The sequence below is a fragment of the Castor canadensis genome, chromosome 1 (genome assembly GCF_047511655.1).
Source record: "Castor canadensis chromosome 1, mCasCan1.hap1v2, whole genome shotgun sequence".
NCBI lineage: Eukaryota > Metazoa > Chordata > Mammalia > Rodentia > Castoridae > Castor > Castor canadensis.
Genome location: NC_133386.1, coordinates 70,297,444 through 70,311,562, shown reverse-complemented (window position 1 = coordinate 70,311,562; position 14,119 = coordinate 70,297,444).

Genomic DNA, 14,119 nt, shown 5'->3' with positions numbered 1-14,119 from the left:
TTAAATTATTCACCAGCGTTTACAGAAATTAGAATTCCACAATGAATGTATGGGAATTCCCTTCTTGTGCTTTTCCCAACTTCAATTAGTTTAACAGATTATTAGTTAACCATGAGTTTCTATTTCTTTCAAAATAAAAATAGCTATGATTTTATTTAGATACTAGTAAAATTTAAATAAAACATAAAAATGGAATGCCTTTAAAATATTTTCATTCAAAAAATTAAAATTTAGCTAAGCAGTAACTCAAGTTAAAAATTTGGTTACTATCTTCTTTTTCTCTTTCTTCTCTGCCATTCTCTCTCTCTCTCTCTCCCTAGCTTTTTATTAAATGTATTAAATTGGTTACAATATAAATTATAATGTTTTTTCAATCTATTTATTCCCCTTTTTTTGGTAGTACTGGGGTTTGAACACAATGCCTCATGTTTGCTGGGCAAGCTCTCTACCACTTGAGCCATGCTCCCAGACCTTTTAGCTTTAGCTATTTTTCAGACGGATGCTGGTATTTTTGCCGGAGTTGGCCATGGATCACAATCTTCCTACGCCTGCATCCAATTTAACTAGCATTACATAAAACAGTCTGCATGCACACCACCATACCCACCTTAGTTTTTGAGATGGAGTCTTGTTATCTTTTTGCCCAGGCTGGCCTCAAACCAAATTGTCCTGATGTCTACTTCCCAAGTAGCTGGGATTGTAGAAGTAAGCCATTGGGTCCAACAAGAAATCTTGTATCAATTGCAACTACCAGAATACCTGAAAAAAGAAGTTGAAACCATATAGAGTCCTAATTTCATGTGACAGGAAATTTGAAGGCAAAAGCTTTTGAATTGGCTAACCCAAAAACGTCTGGTTTGGTGTCTTTGGAAAGTCCCATAGGTTAATTCCACAATACTTAAATAGTTGCTGTTTTCCCAGTTTTCACATTTGCAAGGAAAAACATCTAAGGGCAAGCTAAAGACAGGTTTTTTTTCCCCAAAACCTGGCTCTTTTTATCAGGGAAGATGTGCTCACCCATTAAACATCATGGTGACTGCTTAATCCCAAGCATGGATTTTAGCTGCAAGACACTGGAGAAGTGAATGATAGCATTCTGCATCTGTAGTAGGAAGGCCTCTTACAGGAAGAGAAAAGGGGGAAAGAGCAGGTGGTGATTCAAGGTCTACAATAGTGTCAAAGCTTTAAATTAATTGGAAGTGTTTCTAATTTGGATCACAACATGGCCAATTTTCTATTTACTTCTATTTACCAATTACTCTCTGTTTACCATTGTACTAACTGCAATTATTGTCTTGATTTTGAATTTCTTGACACAGTCTGCATGAACATGTGTGTGTGAGAAAGTCATTTAAGCTCCCATGCTAATTCTCAACATAGATATGGTTATAATTGCCATACAGTTTGAGTTTGTTTCAGTGGTTTTTGAATAAAATGAGAAAACAGGGCATATGAAAATGAGAATGTATTATTAAGACAGTAAGCTCATTCTTTCCCTACAATCAATTGGTGATTTATTATTTTAACATAAAATGAATGATTTGGGAATTTGCACTTATAATGGCATGGTCTTAATCTCTGCAATGTCTTTCTGTTTGAAGAAGGATATTTTTATTTATTAGTGCTGCTTTCGTGTTTAGTTTTCATCATTTAAATTGTATATACAAGTGACATTGAACTTTTAATGTTGTGTTTACTTTTTATTTTTATGGCAGTACTGAAATTTGAACTCAAGGCCTTGCACTTGCTAGGCAGATGCTCTACCACTTGAGCTACACCTTCAGCCTATTTTGCTTCAGGTTATTTTGCAGATAGGTGTTTTTGCCTCAGTGAGCCTCATACCTATGCTTCCTGCCTACCTGGTACGCGATCAACCACTAGATTATTGGTTGAGATGGAGTTTCACTAACTTTTTCCCTGGGCTGATAATGAACCATGATATTTCTGTCTCTGTTTCCCAAGTTGCTGGAATTATAGTCATGACCACTGCACCTGGCCTTAGTTATTTCTTAAATGTATACGCAGGTCCATAGAGTGGAACACAGTAATAATACATTTAATAAAGGGACACTTACAGTTAATACTTATTGATTTTTATTCTGCACCAGGCACTAAACTAAGAGCTTATTGATTTTTATTCTGTACCAGGTACTAAACTAAGAGCTCTGTGTGTATCCTTTTATTTGAGATTAGTGACAACAAACACATGTGCTAAAATCAACTATCTCCATTTTGCTGACAACAAATATATGTGCTAAAATCAACTATCGCCATTTTGCTGATTAAAAAACTGAGTCTACAAGACTAATTCACCTGATGAAGCTCACATAGTCATAGGCACTCAAGTCACAGGATCCAAGTAGAAGCTGAGCCCTCCAAATTGGGGGTCCATGAGCCTAGCTGATATTTTATGTGCCTTTGGCTTTTAGTACAGGATGGGCTAGGCACAGCTTACAGGCACAAATCTATGAATTACCACATTAAATCACAGCTTGTGGATGATGTTATAAGTTTTTTTCACATTGGATATATTTCAAGGGCAATTTACATAATGTGGGTCAAAATTAATGTGTAAATTTTAATGATAGTATGAAATTGGAAATATAATTACTCATTAGCCAACCTCGCTTGCCAGATTAAGACAATCCCCAGAGATATAGCTTTATTTGGATAGGATTTGTGATTTTTTTTCTTGAACTTTGGAAGTGTTTCTTTTTTACTCGCTCTTCTGTATTGTCAATATGGCTTTGTGGACCAGGCACTATCTTGTCACCTAAAATTCAGATGTTGAATCCATATAACTTGGTAATTGCCAGTATTTCAAGGTAGGGTTTTTAAGGAGGAAATTAAGGCTAACTGAGATCATAAGTGTGGGGCCCTTGTCTCATATAATTGATGTCCTTAAAATAAGAGAAAGAGATACCAGGGATGTATGTGTATAGAGAAAAGGCTATCGAGAAAAAATGACAAAATAACCATGAGCAAGCCAAGGAGAGACAACTTAAGAAAGCAAGCCTTCTAACACTTTAATTGTGGACTTTCAGCATGTAGAACTGTGAGACATTAATGTCTGATTTTTAAGCCACTCAGGTTGTTATATTTTGTTATGACATCCTTAGGAGACTGACACAAGTATCATTACTTCTAGGCACAACAGATTTTACTACAAGCTGTGAGATATACTCTTCATATTCTATAGGTGAGTTTAAAAGAGAAAAAGCAAAGCCCATTACAACATAAAATGAAAGGAACCTTGAATATCATATACTCCAAAAAAATTTGTTTTGTATTTTAATAAACTATGGTGCAGAGAGATCAAATTAAGCACTTAAGATGATGTAATTATTTATTTACAGAGCAGGGACCAGACCACATGTGTCCTGATCCAAAAATATCAAGAATATAGTAAGTTGCCTTTTGTTCTTGGAAGTCTTATATAATGTTCAGTGATGAGAGAACAGCGGCTAATTGTTTTATAATTTCTCATGCACTGCATTTTTACAGTTACTTCTTGTCATGGAGTTTCTAGGAACACACAGTTAATGGTCTCTGAAATCCATACAATGCTGTTTTCTTTTTAAATTATGTGATTTGTTGCATACCTTTACATAAGTTTTTATTGCTTTTGCAATAACCACAGTAACACAGTCTTTTATCTTTAACAGCTATATTCTCACAGATTCGATTTTATTTGACTTAAAATTGCCACATCCAAACAGTAGCATTTTTTCAGAATTTCTTGTCACTTAAAGTAGACCAGTGATACTATGTCATCCAATGATAATGCCATAAATAATTACTCCTTTTCAAATTTGTCTGCCTTTAGATGAAAAAATTATGCACGTTAGATATGCCTATCAAAAAAAGATGATGTACCAATGCATGAAATTCACTGTACGTTTTAAAAAATATTTTCTTAACAGAGAAGTCTATTTATCTAGAAAAAATTGCTAAGAAAGTATTTGCACCCATGGGACATCCTAAACATATTTCAAAGACATGAAAATGAAAAATGGTTAGTCTTGTTGCTATTAACTCGCCTTATTTTCTTAAACTACTCCTATCTGTTATTATGCCCATTGATCAAGTATTGCCTACAGTTACAAACAGAAAAGAAAAAGCACCAAGGAAAAATGGGAAGAAAATAGTAAATGTGCCACATCTTTATAATTTCATCTGAGGCCATAAGTATGAAGGAGTTATGTATGCATTTGCAAAAATAACCCCATTTCAATTCAAATGTAGCTCCCGGGAAAAGTCTATAAAGAAGTAGTGATATGATTCACAGGCCTGTATAAGAGAAAAATCTCTATGAAACAGCTGATTGATCCATTTCATGTATTTGTGCATGAAGGTTGAGCACAATACTGAAAATAAATCCATTCCTAGGGTCATAACATCCACAAGTCAGCCTGGCTCACTTTATTGTGTGCAACCCATTTTTTGCCCTTGTAGAATCAGTCTTCTGTCATAGTTTTATCCAAAACATTAACCACACTGGTAGATAACAATGACATCCCATCAAAAAACTTACATACCATAGATAAAGTACTAAAACTTGGTTCCATTCTCATACTGTGTACACAAATAGGTGCAGTACAATCTCTTTTTCCCTTCTGCTACCTTTGTGATCACTGATGTAGTTATCAGTTCTTTTCCTGCTGAAGATGATCATGCATAAAAGCAATATTTTCGGTGCTTAGAACTTGCAGGTTACTTTTCAATTACACTTTGTTGAATCATTGCTGTCTTGCTAGAGACTTCAGATTTCTAGCCTCCATACAGGCACCCAGAATCATGTGGACTTATCTCAGGTACCATCTCATCTAACTCTCAAATCCCATCTTTGATGCCTTAAAAAGGTCAAATTCATTTTTGTGTTGTTACTTTTTTAATTGCTGTGGCAAAATGTCTGACATAAACAACTTAAAGGAAGAAAGATTTTATTTCAGCCCATTGTTTCAGAGGATTTAGTCCATAGTCCTTGGCTCCACTGATTCTAGGTACTGGGTGAGGCAGAACATCGTGGTGGTGGAAGTGTGTGGCACAGGAGCTTCTTCATCTCATGGCAGACAGGAAGCACAAGGTGGGAAAGGGAAAAACTAGGTATAAACTTCAAATTCATGCTCCCAGTGACCTATATCCTCTATCTAGGCCCTACCTCCTAAAGTTTTCAGAACCTCCCAAAATAGCTCCACTAGCTGGGGACCAAGCATTCAACACATGAACCTGTGGGGGACATGTCATATTCAAATCATAACAATTTTCCCTTTCAAAAATTTGAATTAATGGATCCATGCACTTGAATGATTCATCTTGTCATTTTGGTCTCAGCTTATGTCATCTTCTTAAAGAGGACAGTGCTGACCATATAATGAGCAGTAGTTCTTTCTCACTTGTTATATCTGTTTGGCTTTAATGGCACATAGTATTATATGAACTTGTTTTCATCAGTTCCTTGTTTACTTGTTTACTCTTTCTTTCCCAAATGGATAAATTCTAAGAGAGCAGAATCTTGACCTACTTGCACATTGTTATACCAAAAGCACTACAAATAGTGTTATATACTCAATAGATATTCAATACATAGTTGTGTTATATAGTGAATTAACTAACAACAGATACCTTGGAAACTCTGTGGCCCCCATCATCTTGCAAATACTCCTGTACTAGTCAGCTTTTCATTGCTATAATTAAACAAACAAGATGGCTGACTTTATAGGGAAAATAGGTTTGTATAGCTTATAGCTTTGTAGTATCAAGAGTATGGTAGTGAAATTGGCTCCGAACTGGTTTGAGTCCTCTCAGCAATGCTACATTATGGCTGAGGGCAATGGCACGAACACTTGTGGGAAAAAGAGATCATATCTCCACACAGGAAGCCAGAGAACTGGGTGGGGCCAGTCTCAGGCTTTTGTAACAGCCCTCTTATAAGCGTTATCACAGGGTAGCACAAGAATTATATAAGTCCCTTCCCATGGTAGTGACCCCAGCGATCTAAAGACCTACCACTAGGCGTCACCTCTTAAAGGTTGCATAGGCTCCTACTTCAACATAATGGAGACCAAGTTTCCAACACAAAAAGACTTGGGGGACAAATCAAATCCAAACCATAGCAACTCAGAAAAAAAAGTTTTCAGGATGTATTATCCTGAAATGCCTATTATAAGCACATTATCTAATCTTATACATAGATAGATACTATCATTATATTTTTTAATTTTCTATTGTCAAAATAACAGAACCAAGCTGTGCCTTTTCTTAGGCTTTTTTCAGCATCTTGGTCCATCTCTTGTTAGTTACTTTCACTATGAGCATCACTAAGATACTCACTAAGAACTTTCAAAATCAACATTTTATTAAAAATTAATTGGGTTATGAATATAGTGATTTTGTGGAAAACAGAAAAATATACAGTTGCAAACAAAATATATATATATTAGCCCTACCAACAGAAAACTCTTGAATTTTTCATATATTCTGACAGACTCATTTATTTTTCTAGGCACACACATGTATTTTAGTAAGAAGAAAAGCAAGTCCATGGAAAAACATGCTGATGTGATTTCCTGGTCTTTCAAGTCCCAGTTAAAAAGAAAAGTGAAACTTTTTTTCCCAATTCCATGTAAGCCGGGAATAGTACATAAGAACCTTAGAGAAGTTAGGAAGGCTTTGATTTTGTACAGTAGGTTATGCCAAAGATTTCTGCCTGACTCACCCTTTCATGGGGTAAACAAAAATTTGCTTGACAGATCCTAGCCTATAACACAGTCACAGCTTGGACTAGATGCGTGACTTAGAGAGAAAACCCAAACTGAGGTATCTTTCAATATTTCTTTAATAGGATTAGCTAGAGGAGTGTGGAGGAGTGAGAGAGAGAGAGAGAGAGAGAGAGAGAGAGAGAGAGAGAGAGAGAGAGAGGAGAGAATGCATCAGGTGTTCTGGAACTGTGAGGCCTTAGTCAAAGAATTAGTTTATGTGCATTTTGCAACTAAAATCTAGTATAGATTTCACACTACTGCTCTATAGTTCTGCTGCATTGCCATGTTTTCAACTTTTGGCCTCTTGGCATTGTGACTTGGAAGAACCTGGCAGAAAACTGATGCTATGCTCACACTGTCAATTGGGAAGTTTTAACATGTGGATTATTCCCAAATATGTTGGTGTGGTTCCTAATAAGGAATGGAATTTCAGAAGAACTGCCATCATTCTAGGTCTGAAGAAGAAATTAAAGCATTACCTATATTTAGAAGGCCACTTAACAAAAACTGTGGACACCTTGCATTTGGGGAAAGAGTAAAATAAAAATTAAGTTCTGCAAACCATACATCAAAATGTTTAGCACTTATAAATTAAAGTAACAAATGGAGAAAAATAGGCATGTTTTATCATCATACCTCAATTGATATACCGTTAAAATGATTGTAGAAACCAGATTCACATTGATGATACTCAGACACCAGGGAATTTCTCACTGACACTTTGCACTGTGGAAGGACTAGTGGTCACAGCTGGCCTTCAGCTGCCCGGCTTCACTTCAGCAGCTATACGTCATGTTAAAAGTGACCTCCTATGTGTACACTCATTGCTCTCCTGAAGCAATTGTACTTACCCATGCACTCTAAGCTTAAACTTAGAGTTGCTTTATAAGGGAGTTTTAATACCTGTGTACTAAAAATGTAGTTCAGAATGGGGAGGATGGGATCTGGGTTGACATGGCCTCATGGTCAATAGATCTCTTGCTCCATGAGTAGGAAAAAGTCCAAACAAGGGGCTGAATAGTCCATTTAAAGTACTCAGCCCAAAGACAGGGGTTTCTTCCCAATATCTTGGTAATATTATGATGGACTTCAATGAAGGGAGGGCCTAAGACACACAGCAGCAGATAACCTAAAGAATAACATGACCATCTCACTTTCCTCCTTTCCTTCTTTCCTCACAGCTATGCCTGGTTTTCCTCTCTGTTGGCCCAGTCCTGGAAACTCAGGGGAAAATTCCCTCAGAGATGAGTCACATGATACTCACTCAGTATGAGTCAGCCACAAGGCACAGATTTACAGGGATAAATCCAGGACTATAGCCCAGCTAGCAGGTAATTTAAAAGACATTCTGATGACCTAAGAAAGAAAGAATTTTAACACATGAATCTTTGCTTTGGGGACCTTAGTAGTACTTCCTCATGTATACTCCTAAGAAGAGCATCCTTGTAAATTAAAATGTTCTGATCAAGAACATTTCTTATGGATATTCTCCTTTGTGGCTTCACAATGTAAAATCCTTGTTGTGGCCAAGGCACTACTGTGCCATCTGACTTTCCTCCCACCTCCCTCACAGGCTGCAAACTTACTTGAAGACTTTTCCTTTGAGTTGCTACTTTCTAGTCATACAAGACAATCTTTTCAGATTCTTGAAAATTCAAAAATTTTGCCTGCAAGAAGTGAAGCACAGCAGGAGTAAACCATTAGAATAAAGACTTATACAGTGGAACCCATGTTTTGAAGAAGTCTGATACCAGTCTAATAAATGAAAATGTAGCTTTTATATTTTTCTCCCTCTTTTCAGTTTTCTTAGGCAGGGATTATTTCACTCTCCCTGAGATGAGGGTTTTGGCAAGACTCACATGTTGGTCACTCTTATATATTAAAAAAATCTTCCAGTGTTTTTTAGTACTGAAGACTATCTTACATAATTTATAAATGTCATATTCCAAGTGTATCACTCAGAGTTCTTCAAGAGAAACAGAACCAGCAGGACATATTTGTAAGATTTATCTCAATGACTGGTTTACAAAAGTGTGGGTATTCAGGGTTGAAACTAGTGGGCAGGAACTACCATTTCAGTCCACAGGTACAATTACCTACCCTTTCAGGAAATCTCACCTCAATTGACTAGAGCAGGCTCACTGAGATTATGGAGTAAAAGCTCCTTTACCCAAAGTCAACTGATTAAACATTTTAATTACATGTATGAGTATCTTAACAGAAACATCTAGATTATATTTGATTAACTGAGAGTTATATTTCAGTCAATTTTATACATAATACTGACCATCATATCAAGTATGAGTCAAAATTTCAAGCGTTGTTTAGCTCTCTCCTACCCACAGGTTTAGGCCTATTCCAGGTGGAAGCCTGTGGTAAGGAAAATGAGTATTTTACCCAAATGCTTCTTTTCTTTCCCCGCTTACCTTTTCTCACATTAGCTTCTTCTGTGGCTTCAAATCTCATCAGTCAGAATGCCTCATTTTTATAAATATTTTCTAAACTTCCTATAGCTATTCTGAAATTTAATTTATAAATGATTTAACTTATTCTTGGCAGTCATTTGGGCTGCTATATCAAAAATACTTTAGCCAATCATTTATAAAGAACTGAAATTCATTGCTCACAGTTTTAGAAGGTAGAAATTGAATGATAAAGGTACCAGCAGACTCTGTATTTGGTGAGGGCCCATTCCCTCCTTCTGGCTGTATTCCCACATGGTGCAAATGGCTAACTACCTTACTGCAGTTTCTTTTTAAAATCACTGTGTTCATTTGAGAGCCATCACTCTGGTGTTTAGGTGTCAATGGTGTAAACTGGACATGGTGCATTGGAAGGGGCACAAATGTTCCAATCATAGCACTACCTCACGTATGGATTTTAAAATAATAATAGTATAAAGGAGAAATAAAAGAACAGTGGTTCATGTTAAATGTAATATAATAAAATATTATGTGCTTGAACCTAACTTCAATAGAATCTATAATGAAGAAAATGTTGGACTGAAGATCTATGAAGAATAGTGATGAATATGAGAGTCACAAATGCAGATTGATGCAGATATGCTGTATAGGTGAGTCATTGAATGTCATAAATGACATTGAGGTAGTGAGGCAAGTGAATCCATTGCATAGCCTCTATTGTTTCTCAATTACTATTTATCATAAGTATCCTATAAACATTTTTATTAGTTTATACCATTGGTACAAAATAATGGGTTTTATAACATTGTCATATGTATAGGTAAAGCACTTTAATCACATTTATTCACCTATTATCCACAATGATTCCCCTGTATTCCCACTCTTACTGGTCCCTTTCCTATTCCCTAGTAGTTCTTCCTTCTACTTTCAAGTTTTCTTTTTTTTTGTTTATTTCACATGAGAAAAAACACATGATACTTGTGTTTTTGAATCTGGCTTATTGTGTGCTTAAGATGATATCGAGTTCCCTATTCATTTTCCTATAAATGATGTGATTTTATATATATATATATAATCCATATATATAATGGAATATTATTCAGTTGTGATATATATATATATATATCTATATATATATATATCACAACTTTCTTTATCCATTCATCTGTTACACCTGTGCTGATTACATGACTTGGCTACTGGTGCTTCAACAAATGTGAGTGTGCAGGTGTTTCTATAGTAAGATAATTTTTATTCCATACTTACTAATAGAGAGCTATTTCACTCTCAAGTGTCACCCAAATTATAGTCTTATAGAATAGCATGATCAAAGAAGCAGAAAACTAAGCTAAAACATAACTCATATGTAAGACTAAAGCAAGGCCAAGGGCAACTGGAACATAAAATGTATCATTATCTGAGGAAACAAGGAGCTTTCCCAAGATGTAGTTGAGTTTACCCACCTAGAATCTTTCAGGCTGTATTAAGCAGTTTTGTTAACTCAAGAAACTAGAAAAGTCTATGAAGTTTTCCTCAATGGAACGTGATATAAAGAGATGGAAAGAATAAATTTCTCCTTGAATATGGATAGCACATTGTGAGAAGGTTGTAGTTTGAGCAGCTATGAACTCATTGAAAAACTTGAAAGAGGAAGTGATGCATTGGACTGATGTGGTGGTGACAGAGATGGAAAAAACTAGACAGATGTAAGTGATACTAAGATTAAACTGACAGGGTTTGGTGACAGACTATATTTAGAAAGCTATCAGGTGAGTGAAACTGACCTAGGTCATTTTCCTAGTATTCTGGTTTGAGAAATATGGTGGTGAATTTTAACTGGGTTAAGGCATATCCAGATAGACCGTAGATCATATTGAGTAGCTCTGTGAGACTATTTCCAGAAAAGATTGCTATTTGAGCAAAAAAGATCCACCCTATCCAATATAGTTGTGTGCTGGTCCTGTAAAATCATCAAATCAGCTAAGGACTGATTCATATCCTCTCTCTCTCTCTTTCCTTCTTACTCCAGATGAAAAACTCTTCCTTTCCTACCTTTGGGCGTCAGAACTCCAGGTTTTCTGGGTTTGGATTCTAGTACATGCACTAGCAAACCAACGACCCCTCCCCCATTCTCTGCCCTGCAGACGTGGGCTGAGAGGTGCAATATTAGCTTTTCTAGCTCTGAGTAATTCAGGTATGGTCTGAGTCATATGCCAGTTTCCCTGGTTCTCTAATTTGCAGATGGCCTATTATGGAGCTTTGCAGCCAATATAACTATGTGACACAATTCTCCCAATAAATCCTTTATCATTTATCTATCTATCTATCTGAAAGATAGTGTGGAAGTGGGCTAACAGATTGTAGTACTGGGAGGGGAGGATAATAGTTAAGCTTTGGGTGTTTGAATACAAACTATCTATTTTGTAGCCATATGGAGAATACAAAGCAGTGACAGAAATCTAAGAAATGCATGTGATAATAGGAAACAAATAATGGGTGGACATGCCTTGGGACAGAGCATCAAATGAGAACAGGAATAAACTGATCATTTGTGAGATATCAATGTGTGATGGCAAGAAAGGATAACAAATGTCCAAAAAAGATAGAAAAGTTGACCCAAGAATTGAGAGGAACATAAGGAATATGTAGTTCCATGAAAGGCAAGGGAGAAGAAAATACTGTGTGAGACAGTAGGAAGTATGGAACTAGAGATCATAAATGTAAACAACTTTTAATGAGATTGATCTGAAGGACACCAGAGAGAATAAAGGTGCAGTCAAGTTGGGACTTTTATTTCTTTCAGTGAGAAAAAAGAACATCTTTGAAAGATATTCCAGCAGCTTCCAGCAGCACTCAGAGCTCTGGAGAAGACAGGGAAAGCAGCACAGAGTCCTCTTGGGTGGACTTGAAAGACTGGAGCAACAGGAATAGGAATTTAGAATTTTTTCTAGAAGGATACTGAAGTAATGCAACATGAAATAGAAGCAGAATGATTAGAAAGGAAGAAAGACTAATGGATTGGTTTTAAAAAGTATAAATTATAATGAACTTAACCTTAATGAGATCATAGTGCAAGGAATTGAACTCACCAATTGAAGTAGAGGAGGCTGTAGGCAGAACATGGGAAAAGTCTGTTTTAGAAAGGTCTGTTGACTTCCTAATCTAAATGGAGTAGTCCATGTAATGTTATCATATTATGAGGCTTAATATTTATCCTTTCTTACTCTTAGCAGTGCCTGCAATTCTGTGTGTATGTATATATATGTATATATATATATATATGTATATATATATATATGTATATATATGTATGTATATATATGTGTGTGTGTGTATATATATGTAAAGTCTGCTTTTTTATACTAGAATATGAGTTCCATGAAGGTAGAAACAACATATTTCTTAACTTATAATTTTTTAACCATTAGTAGCAATTTACTGTCTAACATATAATAAAATTCAAAAAGGACATTTATGATAAATAATGTGAATATTTTTAAGGCATTTAAACTGCTTTAGAATCACAGTCTACATATTTTGGTCAAGTTTATCTTCTCATTAATGGTATGAGGGTGTCTAACGCCATGTTCTGCACACTGCCCATACGTACAAAAGACACTCCGTCCTAAAATTTCAAAGTACAGTATTTAACATCTTCTACAGACTCGGAATGTATCTGGAAGTCAAAAGTTTTAGTTATTGTGATTTCATGAATGATGGCTAAGACAGAAATTACGAGAGTTCTATCTTCTAATAAGCAGTACTGAGGTGCTGGCTGCTCATGAAATGGGAAGATCTCTGAGTCTGTAATTTCTAAGTTGCTCCTAGGGCCTAGTGTCACTACAGATATAAAAAACTGTGCTTTTTTCTGCTTAAATGACAAAAGGTTCTCCAAGAATATTCATAATAACATTTGTCTTTTGCTAAGATATTTTTTCTTTTTACCTTAAAAATATCTTGCACTGTGAAGAAAAACATTTTTTAAGAAACAGTAGCATCTGTATTTTAACTATGTGCCTCTTTTTTATTTTTGTCTGCAATCACACTGAGCATAATTGACCAAGTGTTCTGCCAAGTCTTATTTTCATGCTTTTTTTTAACTATCAAAGGATAGAATTCATTTTGTCCATTTTCTGAATGAAAACATTGGAATTTAATGGAGTCATTAAAATTGATCTAATTTTATAAAGTAGTTAACCATGCAAGACTAAACCAAATAAAATATTTCTTAGGTAATAACCTATTTAATGTGAGTAAAGGGAGTTTTGTTATTTAAAAATACACATCTCTGTATAGTGTTTGGGCTATCTTTTTGTATTATGTAGCTGTGCAATGAACTCACGTGGGTGCTCAATAAATACTAAGTAAGCATACTAATAATAATACTTCAATCAAAGAGTCAAAAGAAAAATATCAATGCAAATATAGAGTGCTTAATGCTATGGTTTATATAGAAGTCTGTGCTGTACATAACAATGAAAATTGAAACATTTGCTGGTATCTGCTATCACAATGCAGGAAACAACAAAGATAACAAACTAAGTGATTTTGTCTAAGATGAATCTGTTGTTTTGATTTCTCTTCACTAGTAAAGGATAAGAGTGGTGAATATTAGCTGACCATTGGGATATTCAATAAGTAGAAATACACTTTTGTTTTCAGTCCAGAGTAGCAATGTGCTTTATTTATGTTATTGAATGAAGGCACATGTCAACACCATCCATTGAGATCAGCTTTGTGGTTATTTATGAAGAAGTATTCTCATGAGTCTGTAGTATATTTATCTTACCTTTTTAATTTTTTAATTTTCTTCTGTCCTCTCTTCTGTTCTATGATGGTAAGGATTTTTAATATTCAGTAACATCTTTCTTTAAAGTATATTGAGGGCAAAGGAAGAAAAAGAAACATAAAATCTAAAAAAATCTAAATATTTGG